The sequence below is a fragment of the Aythya marila genome (genome assembly GCF_965140915.1).
Source record: "Aythya marila genome assembly, chromosome: 7".
In the NCBI taxonomy this organism is placed as follows: Eukaryota; Metazoa; Chordata; class Aves; order Anseriformes; family Anatidae; genus Aythya; species Aythya marila.
Genome location: NC_139048.1, coordinates 5,245,769 through 5,266,466, shown reverse-complemented (window position 1 = coordinate 5,266,466; position 20,698 = coordinate 5,245,769). Strand labels below are relative to the sequence as shown.

The 20,698-nt window shown below is 38.4% G+C and overlaps 1 long non-coding RNA gene across 1 annotated transcript; it reads left to right on the top strand.

Moving 5' to 3' along the window:
• Positions 1-1,808: 1,808 nt before the first annotated feature.
• LOC309879969 lies at positions 1,809-13,478 on the top strand. Its single transcript, XR_014317875.1, has 3 exons — positions 1,809-1,982; positions 2,245-2,623; positions 2,970-13,478. It is a non-coding gene; the product is annotated as an uncharacterized lncRNA (long non-coding RNA).
• Positions 13,479-20,698: the final 7,220 nt, after the last annotated feature.

The window sequence follows — 20,698 nt, the reverse complement described above, 5'->3', positions numbered from 1 at the left end:
TTGCTGCTAAAGGGTGTGGTCCCATTTAGAGGTAAGAAATAAGAATTCAGCAGATGTGAAGGAAAAGGGAGCTTAATTTGCAATTTCCATAGAACTAAAAAATCAACTCTGATCATGAATTTCCTGCAGAGATAAATGGGGGATTTGGGAAGCAAGAAATCTGGGTAGAAGACCAAGAAGAAGATACACAGAGAGAAGAGCTGTCATTATTTGGAGGTGTATCAAGCTATGATCCCCTGGAGATACCCTATGAGCTGAAATCATTTGGGTGAGACGACTCTTCCCTCCATGTTCCTATGCTCTGTTAGACCTCTCCCTTGGCAGCCTGGGGAAAGATGAGTTTGGTTTGAGGCCTGAGTCTTCAGCCCCCTCCCACTGATCACCCAAAATTTCCCAACCCCAGAAGCTGTCGATTACGGGCAGTTCATATACAAGAACCCAAAGCTCTGTCCGTGTGGCAGGGCTGTGGGCTTGGTCCTGCCTCACCGCTGAGACCCAGCTGAGCACGTCTCCAGCATCGCTGCAGCCACAGCTCCCAGCAGCATTGCAGGGTGCTGGGCGATGCCCAGGGCAGTGCTTGCTGCCAAAGAGTGCTGCAGCCCAGCCAGGAGCAGCCAGACCTGTGTGCAGAGTTATGCAGCCCCCAGGCCAGCCACAGAAGCCCCAGCAAACAGCAGCAAGCAGCTCCCCAAGCCCAAGGCAAGCAGATGTCAGCTTTCAGTGCTCGTAATGTGATCCAGACCCCACCTTGTCTAGGCAAGGAGCAAGCTGAGGCAGAGCCTCAAAGAACCCAGCTGGCTTCAAGCCTGGAGAGATTAAAATGCCTGCCAGGGGCCCAGCAAAACTTGTGCTCCCAAAAACCTCCACCATGTTCCCCAGCCTCAGATTCCCGTAATGAGATTGAACACGGTGATGCATATTCAAACAACTTGAAGATTAGATCACGATAAAATGTGCATGAACTCTGCACCATTAGTGTTACTGGGTGTATGGGCAGGGCTTGAGAAGACATGATGAAGCCTGAAGCTGTGGAGAACCTGAGAGTAAACTGAAATAACTTCTGTGTTGGCAGCACTGATAGATGCAGCAGATGACACCAGGAACTTTGCAAAAGTATTTACGATGACCTTAGTTATTAAAACCAATGGACTTGCACTAGGGATCAGCCAGGATACTTTTGGCCCTAAAAACAGACAGGTAATTGGTTTCAAGGCTAGAGGAAGTGGAGAAATTAAAATCTGAGCTCAAGTTTGGTCCTTAGCACTTTAGGTCTATGTGGTGTCTCTCTCACCACAGTTTTTGCACCCAGCACAATGAGAGGTGAAACTCCAGAAGCTGCGGCAGCCAGGTGAGACTGTAAATGAAAATAGCATATATACATATTCTAGGTATGTACATATTCCCACTTGTCTGCCTCTGAAACTACATGCTGATATGCAAGAAATTCAACAGTGAAGAAACTGGCAAGGATCCCTTCTTTCTCCCTCTCTGGCATTAACAATATTTGTCTGGGATAACATACAGAAAAGTACACTTTGCCTTAAAAATGGAAAAAAAACCCAAGGTGTCAAAGACTCCAATCCCCCAGGGTATTAACAAGCCCTAGGGACCCACACAACCTACAGGACATGTTTGGCATACACATAAGAAGCCTGTGCATACACCTGAAGAAAAACCCTAGCCTGTGCTCGGGTACCATGCCAGCCCAGGCTGACGTTCACATTCACAGCAAGCACTGACCCTGAGCTAAGCCTCAACTGGTTCAAGGGTTCACTGCAAATGTCTCACACAGCTACGTAAACGGCCTGATATGGGCAGAACCTTGGATTCAGTTTAAAAGTCTGTGGTGCTCCAAGAAAAGCAACTGATGCTTTGACAACCATGTCTTAAATGGAACTAACAATTACCCAGGTTTGAAATTATTTTATTCCCTTTAACCAAAGAACAGCAGTGGAGATTCAGACACTTTAAGAGCACAGCAGGTAAGAACAGCTATAGAATAGTGTCTCAAATTTAAACCATCACCTAATGATACTGGTTGTGGGGGGTTTGTTTTTTTGTTTTTCTTTTGCCTTTTTATAAAAGAAGAATATTCAGTAGTGTCTCAATGTTTCAAGGAAAATTTTGAACATACTTCATCTTCTTTTTACTAATGCCCCAGTCATCAGAAATATATACTCTTTACTTTTTTCTGGTTTTCCTTTATTTTATTTTATTTTTTTTATCTTCTCCAAACTGTCAAAGCAATTGGAAGCCTCATCTTTGCATGCAGACAGTGGAACGAAGAGTGATTCTGTTCTGCGGACAACAAAGCGAGCTGTTCAGGCTGACTGCCCTTTGAGAGCAGCTTGCTGCAAGATAATGTGGGAGATAAGGCATTGCACTGACTCTTTTTCCTGTTACAAGTCTATGCTTGTGCAGTGATCAACCTGCTTCTTTAAGTTAGACACAACAGAAGGAAGACGGTAACTTCTGGGAATAACAGAGAACTGGGAAAAACACACTTCTGCAAAGTTTTGATTTCCTACCACTGGTGCCCTTGAAACAGAGAAAAGTGAATTTGAGCACCTGTGACAGAGAACATGATTTTATAAGAGGCACGTGTTACTTCGGAGTGCACAAGGTATGAGCCTAAGTTCGCTGCAGTGTGAGTAAGGTAACAGACTTATGTATCCTTGAGCAGGTAACCCTTTATACATCATTATTGTTGATAATAACCTGTTACACATTGAGCCACAATGGAGAAGTGATGGTCTCTGCTGGAACATGATCTCCAGTAGCACAGATGCAGCCAGTGTCTGCCTGTGCAAGAGCTTTTTCCTCACCTTGCTCTCCAGCTGAGGTTAAGCTGCCCCATCTTCCCTCCTGTTGGTGGGGAAGGTGTAGCAGAAGGAGGAGTAGGCACTGGTCTCTACCTTTGCTAGTAGTTGGTTTCCTGGCTACATCTGTTTGAATATTTTTCTTCCCAGGAAACCGTTGAAAAAGGCATGTACACCAGGATGATGTTAATGGGACAAGAAACTACAAACCCATGCTGAGACATGAGCTACAGGTCTATGTAAAGAGTTCATCTGAGCTGGCTACCACTAAATACTTGTGTTGAGCTACATCAGATGGAAAACATCTTTTTCAAGTCTTATTTAAGTGCACTTCAGTATTTGCCTCAAGGGAAGTGGCTCTTCCGGGTATTTACATAAGGTCAGATCCTGTCACAGACCTTTTTGCCTCTTGGCACAAATGTCACCACGAGTATGCTTTAAGGAAATGCAGCCATAAAGAGGAAAGCTTGAGTGTTATGACTCAGCAACATAAAAGTGGCCCAATGAAAGAAGAGCTTGAAAACTATTATTAATGGATGGGAAATTATTTGGAAAAAAACATTTGATGAAGCAGAATATTTTTAGATGATTATTTTAAATGATTGCTTGGTAGGTAACTCAAGAGTGCCCACAAAGGTCAACAAGAACATTTCCACTGACCTCCAAGAGGTAGGATCAGATGGCAAATATACTGGGACTTCCAAAAAAGTACAGACTAGAAGCGAAATTTTGTGCGCACATTTTTGAACTTCCCAACCACAGCTGTTTGTAATCCATATTCAGCATAAATATTTCATCTTCAGAAGTGCTAGGCATTAAGACAGTGAGCTGAGCTCTCACATGGTCTACTGAGGTTCATTCCTGGCACTATAGCTTGAAAATGTTTGTTTTAATCATTTAAATACATGCATAGATAGCCTTCATCAGAGTGAAAGTCTGCTCTTCCATGAACAAATGCAGATGAATTAGACTACATGAACTACATTAAACTGCATTAAACCACATAAAGAAATCATGTAACAGAAAGGTGAGCAGTCATTTTCTCCAGTGGTTAAAGGGTGGTTAAGTGGTTAAGTTCTGTCCAGCCTTAGTAACTCCATCTGTTCATATTTTTATAAAGTGTCCAGAAAAAGTGACATTAGTGTTCCTTGTTTCAAGGTGGCTTGTTACATATTCTTTTTTACAGAATGAAGCAAACGTGGACTTTGACTTGAAAACTTTATTACTAACACTGTTTACCAATAAACTTTATTACTGAAGTGCCTTTAGAAAAGAGAAATGCCAGGCAGGCTTACCCATCACTTTTAATGTTTGTCTTGGATTTATCATACCCTAAAGCCAAGCATTCTGGGATGTTGGAGGCAAATATCCATTGAAGTCAACTCTCCTTGAAGAGTAAATCATTGCCATTCTTCCATCTCTCTTGAGATGCTCAAAAAATGTAGAAGAAATTCCAACTCAGGAAAATTTCAAGTTGTCTCAAGTTTGTGTTACTTATTATTAACTCCCAGCCTTATATACAAGAAACAAAAGTCCACGGGGCTCCGCACAGGCTAGTGTATTCCAATACCAGGCAGCAATAGCCTCAGTCTCAGAGCAGTGAATTTGCATCAAAACTGAATTTTACCAAGCTTAGCTGAGGTTTTTAAAGTTTTCCTGAGTTTAAGTATGTGTAACGGTTAGTGAACAAAGTCCTGTTCTTATGGTAGATGTCAAGATACTATTCAAATATAAATAGAGATGGGGGAGGAAAAAACCTGAATAAGAGCCTCTTTCAGAAATGAAAAGTTGGATTTCTTCTTTTTCTTTTCCAAGTGATGCAAAGACCGATAGTAAATTGCTTAGAATTACTGAAAATAAAAAATAAAAAAAAAATAAAAAAAACAAAACTTTTTTTTACAAGTATAAGCTATTATGAATTGTATGAAATTAATCTTTATCTGCAAAATGTTGTATTTGCACAGTTCTTACAGTGCCCCTTTCTAGTTCCAGATGCAAAGTATCTGGTTGTAAATATGGGATTTCACTTGTGTGTGTTGCTACAAAGTAAAGCAGCCTGAAGAGATGACACTTAAACAAATGCCAGTTTAGGATACACAGGGACCATAACATCCTGTGACTGAAACAAATGCAAGATACAAAAGATAATTTTTTAACCAAGAGTACATGACTGTCCAATTAGGAACATGCCTTAAATCAGGCACACGCAACTATTCCGAATATTTTGAAACATCAGTCTCTGAACAGAAATGTAAATATTGGCCTCTAATTACTTACTTAATTAAAAAAAAAAAAAAAAAGTTTAACCTGTATCAATGTATTATTGGACAAGGAAGATATTTAGATAGCATGAATTTTAATTTCACAGCAACATATTTCCATATTTCTCTCAATATATCTTTGTGCCTTCAACTACAGAACTCTTCCCCTATTATGCCATATACCATCAATTTTTTGTCTTCTTGCCTCTGTATACTATGCACTAGCTATTTTTGGTTAAGTAATTAGAGGACTTTATCACTTTTCTTTGGCTTTTTTTTTTCTTTATGTACAGACACTAATTGGATTCAGAACCCAGCAAAGACCCCCAAGAACCTAGGGTCTTTTGGTAAAAGAACATCAGCCTTCCTAGTTTCAGCTCTTCTCTATTATCTAAATTTGCTGCATGTTTCAAATAGTAAATTACTATATATTGGGGTAGTTGTTGTTTTATGTCAAACCTAGCTTGTCAGAAAAGTAAAATCTTTCTAAAAGATTTCCTGAAGATGAATTAAAGGCCTCTCTAAGATGATACAGGCTCTCAGCTCGTATCATCATTTTTTGGACCCTTAGATCATCGTCTAGGTGGTCAGGAGAGCTGGTCAATATTTAGACGGAGAGTCATGACTTGAAGGGAAATTGGGTTAGGGATACAGTAGGAGGCACTGTGAACTGAAGCAGCATTGATCTAGCACCCTGGTAATGTGTATTGTCAAAAGGAAGCATGCTGCTGGAAAGCTTGACTGCTGGCTGAGATGGAAAACCTCATGACCACTTGGGGTGATTAATGGAAATGGAATGGAAAAATTAAAGATCTTATTCCACTTTTCACAAGAGCAGGGCTGTTAAGCTGAGTTTTGTGGCCAAATTCCAGGTAGCTACATTCAGCCTACCTAAATACTCCTAAAAGTTATATTTGAATATACTGTATTATTCTTAACTTCCTACCCTCCCCTGGTATGTAGCGTTTCTACATGCAGCTGAACAACAGCTTCATTGTATCTTTGAGCAGCACTGCGACTACATGGGGTGAAGAGTTTTCAGTTTATTTAAAGTGTTCTGAGATTCTTGAAGGTGAAACACTCTGTGTACACATAGGGTGTTTCATTCTTAATTTTAACTGAGATGGTGAAGCTTGCCCTAACTTAGTTAAAATTAAACACGATATTATTTGCACATAGTTCTCTCCCTCTTTCCTGTCTGAAGAAAATTATTGAGATTTTTCTCACATAACAGAGAAAAAATACCTTCTACTTATCCTACTTTTATGATTTTCATCTGTAATGAAATAATAGAGGTAGTTTAAAAAGAAATTGTGAATTAAATTGTTGTAAAAGTAGCAGCAATATCCTATCTAGGAATATATTCCTGAACTCAATACATATCTATTTTATTTTTTAAATATCTAAGACAGAGTGATATCCTTGGATATATTCAGTGACATTGCAGCTAAAGGTAGAACTTCATTTGTTTAACATCCACAGAACACAGAGAACAGTACTTTCATAGAAATATAAAATATATCAAGTTGGAAAGGATCCACAAGGATCACAGGGTCCAATTCCTCACTCCCCACAGGACTACCTAAAAATCAAACCATGCATTTGAGAGTGTTGTCCAAACACTTCCTGAACTCCTGTGGTCTCAGTGCCATGACCACATACCCGGGGGAGCTTATTCCAGTGCCCGACCACCCCTCTCAGTGAAGAACCTTCTAATATCCAGGCTGAACCTCCCCTGACACAGCTTCATGCCATTCCATTGGGTCCTATCACCACCAGTCACCAGAGAGAAGAGAGCCTTGAAAAATCACCCAATGAAAGTAATTGATAGTTAGATTCCCAAGAGGGAATATAAAATGCTGGTCTTTAAATTAAGTTTGGGCTAAAGTTATAATGTATTTTGACTAGATTCCAAATTTTGCTAAACTTCACTTACTCTTAGAATGTTATAATCATAAAAGGATGAGACCTGACATATCCATACTTTCTGATTCTGGATCTATTTCCAGAGTTCACAGTAGGCTTGGAAATAGTATGACCTTTTGAGATAACTTCATTTCAAAGCAAGCAAAAACATTGCAGTGGTTAAAAAGTTTAAAAATAGGATTACATTTTTTTGATTATTTGTTGAGGACACATGATTTGTAGCTGGAAAATCAAATCCTTTGCTGGAGTTGTGTTTTTACCTATGTTAGCCTCTTGTCATGGGGGACTAAGCTAAATCTGGCAGAGGTATGGCCATGTTGCTGGACAGAAGACTGATAATAAGGTTCATAACTTTAGGAGCCCCTGCAGGATTTATCCCGCATCCCATATCTATTGAAATACCCTTGCACTTAGGGAAGCCCCACAATATTATAGCTGTTTTGTTTGATTGGACCCAAAGACCAGGTTCTTCCAAGAATGAAGAGAACTATAATTCCCCCAAAAATGTTGTCACACTTACTGGAGATCCTCAGGGCTAAAAGTACAAGTGTATGCCTCACTGGTGGTTTGAGAATAACTTAATCTGCTTTGCCAACACTCAGATTCACATCAATTCCCATCCATTCATTTGCATTCAGCTTCTCTGTGAATTTTATTGAATATCCATAAAAAGAAAAAAAAATAGAAAAAAAAAAAAAAAAAAGAATGTTGAAGATATACTGCCTCTTGTACTGGAAATCTACATAAATCTGTTTGTAATGATTTGAACGATTTGTATTATACAGCAGCCTTAGAGTTTTCTTACTATGCAGAACATCAACATGATGTGGTTTTTGTTTGTTATGTATTGTCGTTATTGTTGTTTTGTTTGTTTGTTTTGTAGAATTTCTGCTCTTTGTTCACAAATTGACCCATATGTTCCACATCCAGTCATACAACTTTTACATTTTAGGCTCCTTCTCACTACTTGCAATTATTTCATTATCAGATAAAAATGTGAGAAGGCTTTTTCCTATATTCTGTTTTTTGCATCAGCTAGGAGTAATTGGTCTGGACTTCTCTGTAAAGAACAAAAAGGAGAGGCAAGAGTGTAAGTTGGCACAGATAAGGGAAAATAAATACAAAATACCTATTAGACCTGTACACCAAATAAGCCAGGAAAAATAAACATGGAGAAAGCCACATTTATTTGGCAGGTCTCCCATGGGTTAAACGAAGTAAAATATTGAGGCATCCAATCTGCTTTGAACAATCTTATTTTAGGCATCTACATTAAAAACACCACTGTTTTCAAAGCAAGTCTGATTCACATGAATACTTTATTTTGCCTTGCTGTATATAACATAAAAAATAGTGTTGCCAAAACAAAGTATGTTTTTAGCCTATTTTCCATTTCTGTGTAATTCAGGACTTTGGTCTGTTGCTTACACTAAAGAGATACACCTGTTTATTTGATTTTAATTGGGAGGTCATAGCAAAACCTGTTAAACCTAGAGATGGAACTGAGCAATGTATTTAATCTGATGCCCACATCCCCTATCATCACAATTTTTCCATGCAAGAGCCGGTGATTCACATTGGGTGGCTGCTCGTTTCAAAGTACCAGCAACTTTTTGACCTTAGACCTCACCTAGACCTCACCTTTTTAAAACCAAAGGCAGAAATCACATTAAAATCTCTTTGACTCACCTATGACCATTTTTTTTTCCAAGTACAGCTGTTCTCAAGCTTCAAGATACTTTGAGTTACAAATGCTTTAGGATTCAAAAACAAGTAAATCATCACTGAAGTTTTCTCATCAGCATCTGCCCTGGTTTCTTTCTTTATGTTTTGAGCAGTGGATAGGAGTTTGTCTCTTTTGTAGGGTAAAAATACTCACTAAATTGGGAAAAATCTCTGGTTCTACTTGTACTTGCAACAGATTTATTTCTATTACCCACATTATTGTTCTTTCCATCTCCATACTGTTAATTCCTTTCATCAGAGACAGTGGAATGCCTTTGTAAATCTGCAGCTCTGAGCTCAGATGGTTTGTATCAACTCCTGGGATCCTTCTAAAATTTTTCATGACACCATACTTCAGAAAATTAACAGATTTCACCATAAGCTAGGCCATACTAATTCTCCTTTTGTGTTTTTAAAAAAGATAGGATTTTAACACAGCTTCTGTCACTGCTGTTTATTGGTTCTGGCAAAACATTCAATTGAACCTTATTTGTTCCTAGTTTGGAAAGGACCACACTGACATTTTGTTTCCTTGGAGGAGAGAGGAACAAAGAGAATCAAATAAGGGTGATTAGAGGATAAAAAGAAAGTATGTTTGGAATGAGTCCACTCTTGCTGGTGTTCAGCTTGCCTCTATCTCCTACTTCTTGAGGTACGATTTGTAAAGTACCTTATCACTCTGGGGCCTCAGTTCTTATCTGACATAATGACAGCACTGAGACCAGGCATCATTTTCACCACTGATCTATTCTTCCTGAGCACAGGGAGCCACTGTGAATAGGTTCAACCAGTCAAAAATGAAGAACACATGAGAGTGCTGACCATTATCAAGACGACGGGGATGCCAGAACAAGTTTTATCTGGCAGTTGTGCTCCTTTTGAAATGTGACTGTGCAATACTTGTCAACTGAACAGAAAAATTCAGGATGTAAGCTAAGGAGACCTCATGTCAGCCCTCTCAGGATTTCTACAGCCTGCCTTTCTATGCACTACATTATTAAGTGAAATTAAACACACTGCCTTCTTTCCAGAAGGAAAGTAATTTTTCTCTGAAATTTGACATGCACTTTAAGATTTTGTATTATAAAATATTCATTTATAATATATAAATACATTTCTAATTTGTATATGATTCCAAAATTGTATTTACTCTCCTCATCACATCTCTTTTTGTGCACAAAATATTAAAGTACGTCAACCATTTTAAAAGACAACCTTCCTAATGAAGACTAATTATTTCAGTAAAAAGTAGTTGTTCATGCCCAGTATTTGCCAAGTTCATGCCAAGTCATAGTAACCCACTTCAATTGAAACAGTTGATTTCCAAAACCATAACTGCTATTTTTTCCCAGTCAAATTCTGGAACATTTTTTTGTCCGCTACATTTGATCTTGCTAGCTCCTAATGCTAACTTTAATATTGCCAATCAAAGCAGCTATGGGCACAATGAATGTTTCCTACAACTATCAGTCCAGTGCACAGTATATCAATCGTTTGTTCCAGCTGCACAGTAATGCTTTCATTTACTTTAATCATTTCATTGTGTTCACGTTTACCATATTTCTTCTCCTTCTCCCCCCCAGCAATTTGTGCTATTTGTTTTTTGTGATTTTTTTTTCATGCAATTTCTGTAAGCAACCCATAGAAAATGAGAGCATACGATCACTCTAAAATACAGTAATATAGTTAGTTAATGTTTCACACATCCATGTGTTGTGAAGCTGTTCTTGAAATAATGGTAACCCCAAAACCAGGCAGGTTCAAGAGAAACCCCCAAGGTTTCTATACTATGAAATTTTTTAATGATTTTTTTTTCATATTTTAATTAAATAAGTTCAGTCTGATCCAAAGAATGAAAAGGGTTCTATTTGTCACAGGAAATTTTAAAAAGCTAACAAAGGGATTTTCAGTGGCAGGCAGCCAGCAAGGAAACTTGATCTCGGTCAGTTTTATTAAAGTAACTTTACACTTTTGACATTTGCCTTTTCCCAATAAAACTCCTTGAACACTTGCAAGGATAAGGAAGTTAATATACATAAGCACAAGGGCAGATGGGCAAAGCCCTTGCTCGTTAGCCTAATATCGGCCTTGAGTCAAAATAGAGAAGACTTGTATTAGCTGCATCGGGCAAGCAATAAATTACAACACACTTGAAGTTCATAGGCAAAGTCTGGTCTTGAAGAACTAACGTCTGACAAATCAGGTCTCCCTTTACAATATGGAAACCTGACCTGCTCCAGAATATTATGATCGCTCTAATGGCTAAGCCTGGACAGAGATTACCTCCTAGAGTTTTATAAATTATTTAGATGTACTAAAACTGACAGGCTGTACATAAAAATTCTTTCACAAAAGCTTTCTCTCCGGCAGAAGCTAGAACTATGTGAATAATGACTGCAATCCAAACTTTCTCAAGTCTTTTCTGAGTTTCCTAGAAATCACATGCATGTTGTTGCATGCTGTGCTTTTCCATTTCTGAAAACATATGTCGTGCAGTGGAACTAATTCTGGAATTCTGTAGAGCTTGTGCATAATTCTGTCCAGCTTAGCAGCAGAGCACTTTGTTTGCAGCATATAAAAGAGAAAATCAGTGGAACCTTATTAAATAAAGTATTTCAGATGGTCAGAATATCATTTTGTGAAACACTTAGTAAAAACATTTAGTCGTGTTAGTAAAAAAATGCACTGTTTAATAGGCAATTAAAAAGCATTAAGCAGCTTTTAATTTAAAGCTGACTCCTGCTGTTTTAGGTAACAAACAAGCGTTAAAATATAAAATAATTTCAGCTGCTGTTGGGAATCTTTTAGGAATCTCACTTGATTTTTTTCCTTGTTTTTCTGTTTGTTTGTTGTTGTTGTTAACCTTTGGCCTCTAAGTTGCCCTTCAAAGTAGCTGCTGGTTGTAGTATTACTCATAGATAATAAAAACTCTTTTCATTCATAAGATATGTATAATAAAAGGATTGTAACTGAATCTTTTTGATACCATAATTATGAAGCAATGCTGTCAGAATAACTGTAGTAATAACCTCCCCAGTAGCACTTGGGAGTGCAGTGATAAATTCTATAACACCTTCTGGAAATGAAATGCAAAGCCATGAAAATGAAGGATAAAGAAGGGTTCATTTTTTGCTTCTGACTTTTTCTATTAGGTTTTTGAAGCTCTAATATTACAATGAAGCTGTGAATGAAAAAACTGTGTTATAGTAAGAAATAAGAAAAGAAAAAAAAAAATAGGAGCAGAGACTATCTTAGGAAAAGAAAGACCGCAGTACTACACTTGTGTCTGTCAACTAAAAGGATGGTTTCTCAAATAAATTATGCCACTCATTATTTGTGGATCTCCACTGAAATTTTCTGCTTTTACATATGGACCTTCAAACAACCAAATGCACTCTTTTTGAGTTAACTGCAGTCCTGCTTTCCCTCCATCAGTTTTCACTTAACACTCTCTGTTAGGATCGTCATAATTCAAAAAAGGTCAGCTTTGGTAGCCCTCATCCGTTTTACATCCAGCCCATGCTCTCTTCAGAAAGTTCAAAGTATTTCCATATCTGACATGACTTATCTCACAAAAAGGTCTGCTTCCTCATCACTGCCCTTTGAGCAATTCAGTTTAACTGCAAATTCTCACTTCATGCACCTTGTGACTGGCTCTTTTTCCAGTTTCTAAACATTGCTCTCCTGGCTTCATTCATCCCTTGGCAAGAGAAGGAAGGTAGGAGCAATCCTCTTGGAAAACAGGGCTGCACAACATGTCAGTGTGTTTGAGATCTTTTCTGCATTTTGCACCTAAAAGAGAACATGCTGCTAACGACTTTCTCAGCAGGCATCAGAAACAGAGGGGGGAAGGAAATTATAGCTGGCAGTCCTGTGGGACTGAAGACCAGTGAAGTCTGGTCTAGGCTTGGAAAAGGCTTTTTGTTCAGCAATTTGGAAGTTGTTTTCCCCTGCAGAAACATAGGAAAACATAAACAGAAAAATTCATTGTGGGGTTGGAGTGCAAAAAAGGAGGAAGAGAAGAGGGAAATAACATTACATGGTTTTATTGTTTTCTTCTGTATGCCCCCTTCTCCTCTCTAGCTATGAAGAATAAAAACTTCATTTTCAAAATAACTAGTATCTGTTGTGCATCCTTGTTTAAAAAAAAAAAAAAAAAAAAAAAAAAAAAAAAAAAGTAAAAGTAATTTACTATGAAATAAGGTTTTATTTGAAAAATATTGAAAAAATCTAAAAATGTATTTTAATGCATTTGCAGGATTAACAGAATGATGCACATTTCTTCCCTAAAACATAAGAATACAGGCTATTTTTCTAAAATGTTAGAGAGGTGTGAAAACTGAGCTTAATGGCTGACTACAATGATTTTTTTCCTATATTTGCCCCTTATTGTCCCACTGGGAATTTCATATTTGTAATTGAGGGAGGAACTGGGTTCAGCATTAGCAATGTTAGTTAATGTCTTGTTATTAGATTTTTAGAATCTGCTGTTTCTTTTTCTTTTCTTTTAATGTGTTATATAATCACCACTATAATGAATGTTCAGCCAATAAAGGTGGAACAAGTTACTAACTTCTGTTACTTTTCCATGTCTGCATTTGTAACTTTCCACAATAAAAGAGTGAAAAATTGAGGAATATGTATTTATACAAACCTCAAAAATGTGGAGTCAGAAAAAAAAAAAAAAAAAAAAAAAAAAAAACATGCTTTTTTCTTTGCTAAATGCTGATTGTCACAGTCAAAAAAATAAAACCCTTTTGCAGCAGAAGGTAGCAGTCAGAGAAAAATAAATATACAACATGACATCAGCATTAATTTCTCTCCAAACTCCAACAACAATCATCTCTGAATGTTTTCTGAATGTTGTGAGGTTTATTTTCACAAATGCTGTCTGGCATCGTAGTTCATAAACTGATCAGCTGGCTGGATTTTTGCAGAATAGATTTCCTGCTTGTGGGAGCTATTCAGGGTGGGTCTTGAATTAAGGCATAGAGCTCCATCAGTGTTAAAATTAGAATGTATGACAGCCTCAGAGACAGTTATATATCACAAAGGCAGCACAGCTCTGCAGCAGACAGCCTTTGAACTCTGAGGGGAAAAAAAAACTACAGGGAATGAAAGCAGATGGAAATTTGTCAAAAGCTTGTAAATCACCACTTTTAATTTCTGAAGCTTCGGTACAGAAAAACTTGCATGCGGCCAGGCTGGACTCCACAACAACTCGAGTGGATTCCCCTTGCGCCTGCTGTCCCCATCCCAATGGCAGCTGGTAACAATGGATCTACCATGCAATAGCAAAAAGTCTTTTTGTCTGTTTATTTTTGTTTGGCTTTGTTTTTGCTTTGTTGTTGTTGTTTTGGCACATGACAGAGGGAAAGGAAGAGAAGTTATAGCAAAGCAATAAGGCTCATGTTGGCCATCATGCTGTGTGGGAAGGGCAAAACAGAGAAATTTCCATGCCAAGATTTAAAAAACATTGCATTTTAAGTTTTTAAATAAAATTGAATTGACTTTGTGAAAGGAGAGGTAAATGGAAACAAGGGCATTCAAGGTCCTAGCTTAGTCATCAAAGAGACCTATTTTTGAAAAGTATGAAAACATTCAGCTTGCAATCACAAATACTGAGCAGTGAGAGGTCAGGTCACTGCACATAGATGACCAAAAAAACTGTCAACAAGAAGGAAGAGTCTGTCCTTGAAACTTCACAAGCAGCCACAGAAACCCCAAAGCCATCCTTTGAAACTCCCTTTGCATCCTATGTTTGTTTTCATAAAATAAGAAAACAAATAACCGAGGAAAGCAGAGCATGAATAGCTCTGAAGCTTCACTATGTCAAGGTGAGTGGTGTCTCCAGTACATCCTCCGCTTTAGCAACAGGCAACAGAAAATCCTGAACAGCCTGCTCCAAGCAGAATTCAGTTTTCATGTGGAGACTATGAAGTCTGACTGTTTTAACCTTCTATGATGTTTCCAAATCCTCTTAAACCTCTACCTTGCTAGAATAAATTGGTTTTGACAACCGTATACAGCTGACACACACCAAAGACAACTTGTTCCCATGGGGACAGATGTGCTACAAGATTTCCCAAAGGACCATCGGCTTTCCACCAAGCTGTGCTGGCTGGTAGATCTCTTAGTGACCCCCAAGGAGATAAAACTCCCAGAAAAACATCAGCCAGACCTGCTCAGCAAGTGACAGCAAGAAGCCTTGTGGGTCTCATGCTGTTTGTTCTCCCACCAAAAATCCTTTCTCAACACCCAGTAGATTCCCCACTGAAATCTGCAAGTGTTTCTATAGTGGTGATGTTCTCTCTCTCTTTTGGGGAAGTAACCCCCAGTGCCTGCATTCTGTCACTGTTTCTATTAGCCGGGAAGCAGAGAAAGGGGAGCTGCTGGATGGAGAATTTCATGAGGAATAAATTGTTGTGACCTGCCTTCCTGGGGCACCATAGCTTTTGCTCTGACAGCCAGATGGACAAGCAAATAGCAACCCCATAAAGAGACTGCCAGCACTCATTTTCATTCCCTCTACCTTCTTCCTTCCCCTCCCATGTGTTTACTGCAGGAAGGAAACGTTCAGTCCCCAGCTTTAAAATTAACCCTGGGTTACACTGGCAGTATTCTGCTTGCCCAGTGTATCTTGTAAGCACTACACTTCCATTCCTGAGTCGCATCCGTAGCTCTCCTCACCTCTATGCCTTAATATTTCAATTATTTACTGTCATTCCAAAGCACTTATTATGTTAATCCTACACCGTGTACCATAACAAGTCCAAGATATGGTTCATTACTATTGTTAGCAACAACTGTGTTTCTGAAAGTGTTAACTGCTCCTGGCTTCCTTTCCTGATGGTTAGCAGACTAGCAGGTCATTAACTGCTGGAAGTGACCATTTTTTTTAGGGATTATGTTTTAACCTTTTGAGTACATACAGTCCACACAAGTCATTCTAATGGGCATTTTCCTTTTGTCCCTCCTATCACTCTTGGATACCTCTCACAGTGGTTTTTGTATATCAAAATGGGGGTTGGGTGGGGGGGTGTCTTTTTGTTTGTTGGAGGTGAAGACCTATTGGAAAAGCGGAGTGAGCAGGTGTGTGGCATGGAGAATGTGTACATGGATGTTCAGCTCTCGTCATGTTAGTGTTGCTCTGTGGACATTCTAAACCAGATGCCAAACTTTTGGAGATGGTTTTGTTTGTGAGCTGTAATGGAAAGTATCTTTGTCTGTTTTTAGAGAAAGGGATCATCAGGACTTTGTTTCAACCCCTTAGGTGGAAATCACTTTCCTAGCCCAAGGTTTGGAGAAGGGCTTCCCTTTACAGACACTCAGTTACTGTGTTGGCTTCTTGGTAGGGACCAGGCACATCTCTACTGCCGACCAGCTTTTCCCCAGCCAGCTGAGAGGGAGGTGAGGAGAAAGTAGAAAGAATAAAACAGAGGTTATGGATTCCTGCACACTCTCCTCCTTTTTTTCCTTTCGAATCTGAAAAAGAGGCCTCAGCTTCACTCATCTTTTGGACACTCTTGGTTCCTTCTAAATTTGGTTCCTTCTAAATGAAGACACAGAAATGCTGATGCCAGAGAAAAAGCTCTGCCAATCACAGCACCTTTCAGCAGATAACGTCCATTGTCAACCACTGCCCATCACAGCCCTTGTGATACTCTCAGATTTCATGTGATTGCCTGAATAATATCTCAGGCAATTTCCATTTTTAACTTCCATTATAAAAGTAAGCTTTCACAATAGTCACTCAGAAAACTCAGCAATGTGAAGCTAATGCTACAAGTTCAGAAACTGGGGGGAAAGAAAATAACCCAAATACACATAATTTACAAGAATGTCAAAAAGAATAAAGAAAGAAAAATAAAATAAATCTTACAGGTTTAAAAATCTTACAGGTTTTGCTCTAGATTTTTTTCTGGTCTTAGGATTTTTGAATGCTTAAGGGTGACAATTGGGATTTTGTGACACTACTGAAATTGTCACTTCATACATAGTGTGCTACTATTGTGTTTGATGCCCTTTCCATAGAATTTGCTTCACATTTATCACTTGCAGCAATAGTGTTTAATCACTTGGAAGAGAAAGACATCAGGAAAATGGATACAGTACCTCTATAACAGAGGAAACTTTGTGATATTGAGCATACATATGAGATTAACGAATTTTAAAAGATTTTAGTTAGGTGTGAGGTAAAATGAGTAATTTTGAGAAGAGAGAAGCTGAATTTCTAGCAGAGCTAATTAAGTGGTTTGAAACTTCCAGAAAGTTACTAAAATCTATGGAATTACCCTCTTTACTTTTAAGCATTGATTGCACAGGAGATTTATCTGGTAACACTGGAGTTGAACTTTCTAAAATAGGACTGAAATTCACATAGAATCTACACAGAACACAGGATCTTAAATCCAAACCTACAAGCTTGTAATCAGCTGCTCTTGGGGTAATATGACCTTCAGAAGTTTCTTCCTTTTTCAATAATGTTTGCTATTTTACTGGTGTTTCCAGGCATGCTATATATTGCCCAGGGACATGGCCAGTCGTGTTCCTCCACCCCTTGGCTAGTTCCCAAATGCAATTAGGAGAGGAATATACCAGTAGGTACGTTCCCCTAACCAGACATAGAAGGGTCAGTCCAGAAAATTTACCCTCGGACACACCTCGCACATAGAAGCCAGACCTGGCTCCCTACTGCCTAGTATCTAGGGCTGTCATGTTAAAGTGGTTCTTCTGTATAATATAGAAGTGGGAAATGGGATAGGAAAAATTTTGTCTACCAACTATTTTTCTTCCATCCTATTAAAAAAATAAAGCTAAGACTGCACAAATAAAATAAAATAAAATAAAATAAAATAAAATAAAATAAAATAAAATAAAATAAAATAAAATAAAATAAAATAAAATAAAATAAAAATAAAATAACCCTTATTACAAAAGACAGTGGGCTGCATCTGTAAGGCCAGTCCTCAGAGGGAATAATAGGTTCTCATCCCTGCTCCCAGGACTATTACTGCACGTTGCATTAAATGGCCACCGAACAGAAAACAGAAACATTTCTTGACCTATGCAAGCTCACAACTGGGCACAGCTTCACTTAAAATGTTAGTGAACTTCGGAAAGCTTTCCACAGAATTTGTAATGACATTAATATTCATAATAAGACCCCATGAGACATTTCCATGGCTGTCTGCTGAACAGTGTTTGTATCACTGGCAGATATCCCATCAACTAGATGCAAACCTCAGCCCTGACTAGATACAGGAATCTGAAAGCACACTCAAGCACACGAGCTTTCCAATGGAGACAGGTCACACTGGACAACTTCCAGAGCCACAATTTAGGCACTTCCATGATTTCTTTCCAGCCTGATACACCTAATAAATATTTGTGCATTAGAATGCTCATGGATTCATTTTCACCTCATGACTCCTCCACACTGATCCTTGATTTATTCACATGCAGCTCTGCTAAATGATTTGTGGAGTAACATCTCACTCATTGCAAGCTGATTAAGGCAGGAACCGTCACGTTGTTCCACGCTTGTTTTGAAGAATAGGCTGAAGGACCACTGTAAAAATATTTGCTTTTCTGATAGCCAAAGACAGCTTTCCTTTGATTAGATGTACAGTCTGGCTGTGCTTGCTACACAACCTTGTCTGGGCGGACAGGGGGAACACACACATCACCATTAAAAATGCTTTATATGTCCCTCAGTGTATCACTGATTTACAGTTTTCATAATTAAAGCCAATTACCTGACATGGAGCTGAGTTCACTTCCCTGTTTAAGAGTTTATGTTTAGTTTTCTTCCTTCTCCTCCCAAGGAGTCTCTCTGAGGGAGAACCACTTGGGGGAAGAAAGGGCAGAGCTTTCCTACAGGGCTAATCAAGACATCAGTCACCATGTAATGCTCCAGCGTTTGGGAGTGCCATGTAATGGTACTCTCAAAATACTCTTATATCTCACTGATCCTCCTACTGGAGCCCTTTCAGACCGACACATGACAGATGACAGAAGATCCACACTGCAGACAGGGCTAGTTTGAGTGCCAACAAAACACCCAAGGGCCCACCCGATCCATCCTGCTGTGACGTGCTGTCAGGCAAACTGTGAAGTCTGTCTGCTCCTCTGCATACAAACTCTGCTTCAAATATATATATATATTAATATTAAAACTGGACTCCATTATATGTAAGCATGTTCTCTTCACAATCTTAAAGTTCATTTTCAGAACATAAGCAAAACAGCAGTGCTGCACAGCAGGGAGATGGAAGGGAAGTTGAGCACTGAAGGACAGCACCGCACCATGCAGTGTACCCGCAGCCAAGCAATGAGGTTACAGAAGGCTGGCCAGGACTGAGGAGTCACATGGAAATGCTCTATTTGACAATTATTGGAGCGTCTGTGGGACTCAAATAGGTTTGCATGGAAAAAGCATACATAGCCATAGAAGAACCAACCTGTGAGGGTTTTCAGTCAGAGCTTATTAGCTATCAAAAAGCTTTTAAACAATATCAAAAGGCTGCATTATTGCACAAGATATTTACAATTCCTTGTCTTTAACTAGGAATCCTTTCTTTACCCACAACAATTTTGACTGCTATACCACAACATGCCCAGGATGGGACCTCTGGTAAGAACAGGTATCCTTACTTGTGAACAGGAAGAGAAAAAAAAAGCTGTGCAGCAGGCTCAGGTACTTAAAATGAGACTCAGGCTTAACTTACCAAAGGTAAAGTCAAGACTAGTTTATTACAATGTGCATTTATGCCAGAAAGAGCAAATATCCTTTTCCTAGTTTAATGAGGGAGAAAAATAAGGAAAAGTGATAATAGGGAGATGAACCCAGACGCAAAATGAGAGAGTAATGAATTTCAAACTCTTCAGATTAATAATAATTGAAGCATGCTTTTGAAGGGAGTGCTAGCCTTCAAATCTTCAAATCAAGATGAAATACCCTTCCTGGAGACGTTTAGCTAAAGAGGAATTTACTGCCTTATGGAGAAATCTTACGAATCCGTAGTGTACATAAGGTCACACTATGCATACTAATACTTCCTTCAGTCTTTAAACACTATTGATCAAAAGCTTAAGTACTTGTTTAAATTATATTGATTTTAGTGAGAGAGAGGTGTGGCTTTAAATTGAAGAGGCAAATGCTTTTATGATTTAGAATAGGCAGTATCTTTATTGCACAGGAAAAAATGTGAATTTTTAAAGTTAGCAGACTGGTGTCATAGTAAATAGTTTGAAGCTGCATAAATCTAACAGGTTTCCATTTTTAAAATGCCCCCAAAATGCAACATTTTAATGTGAACAATTTTCTATTAACTAACATGTTCCTTAAAACTATTCTCTCTTAATTGATATTTTCAAGGTATCAACCACTAAGGCTTAGCAAAGACAGAAAATTCTCAAATCAGACTTAGGTACGTAGCTCTCAAAGAAAGCTGGTTTTGGTGCATGGTATAACGCAGTCTTATCTCAAAGCTATTTTCTCCAAGTACTATAACTAAGGCACTACTTGTGAACATCAACCTCTTGACACAGTCAATGATTCATAGCTTTTAAACTATCCAGATTACTTTTTTAAAGATAACACTGAAATGAATTTCTCTTGATTTATTCAACATATATCTCTAGTGTTTTCTGAAAAACAATATGTAGTTTTCTTAAGTGAAGTGGGAGATCAGTTATTGCACTATTATTCTTGTAGCTACAGAAGAAACTATCTAGAAGTGCTATGCTTGGGATAGGATAAAAGTTTAAAATGTGATTTAGCATTTTAGGCTCTTTGCTTTAGAAATTACCTTCAAATTGCAAGACAAGTGGAATCTGAGACAGGAACCACTAGTCACTGCCTGATTTTGCATTTTAATTCAGATTCAAGGGTTGAATGGGAAACACAGTTTTGAAAGATGTGGAGCCTCAAAACATGCACATTTAACCTGACCATGAAAGCAT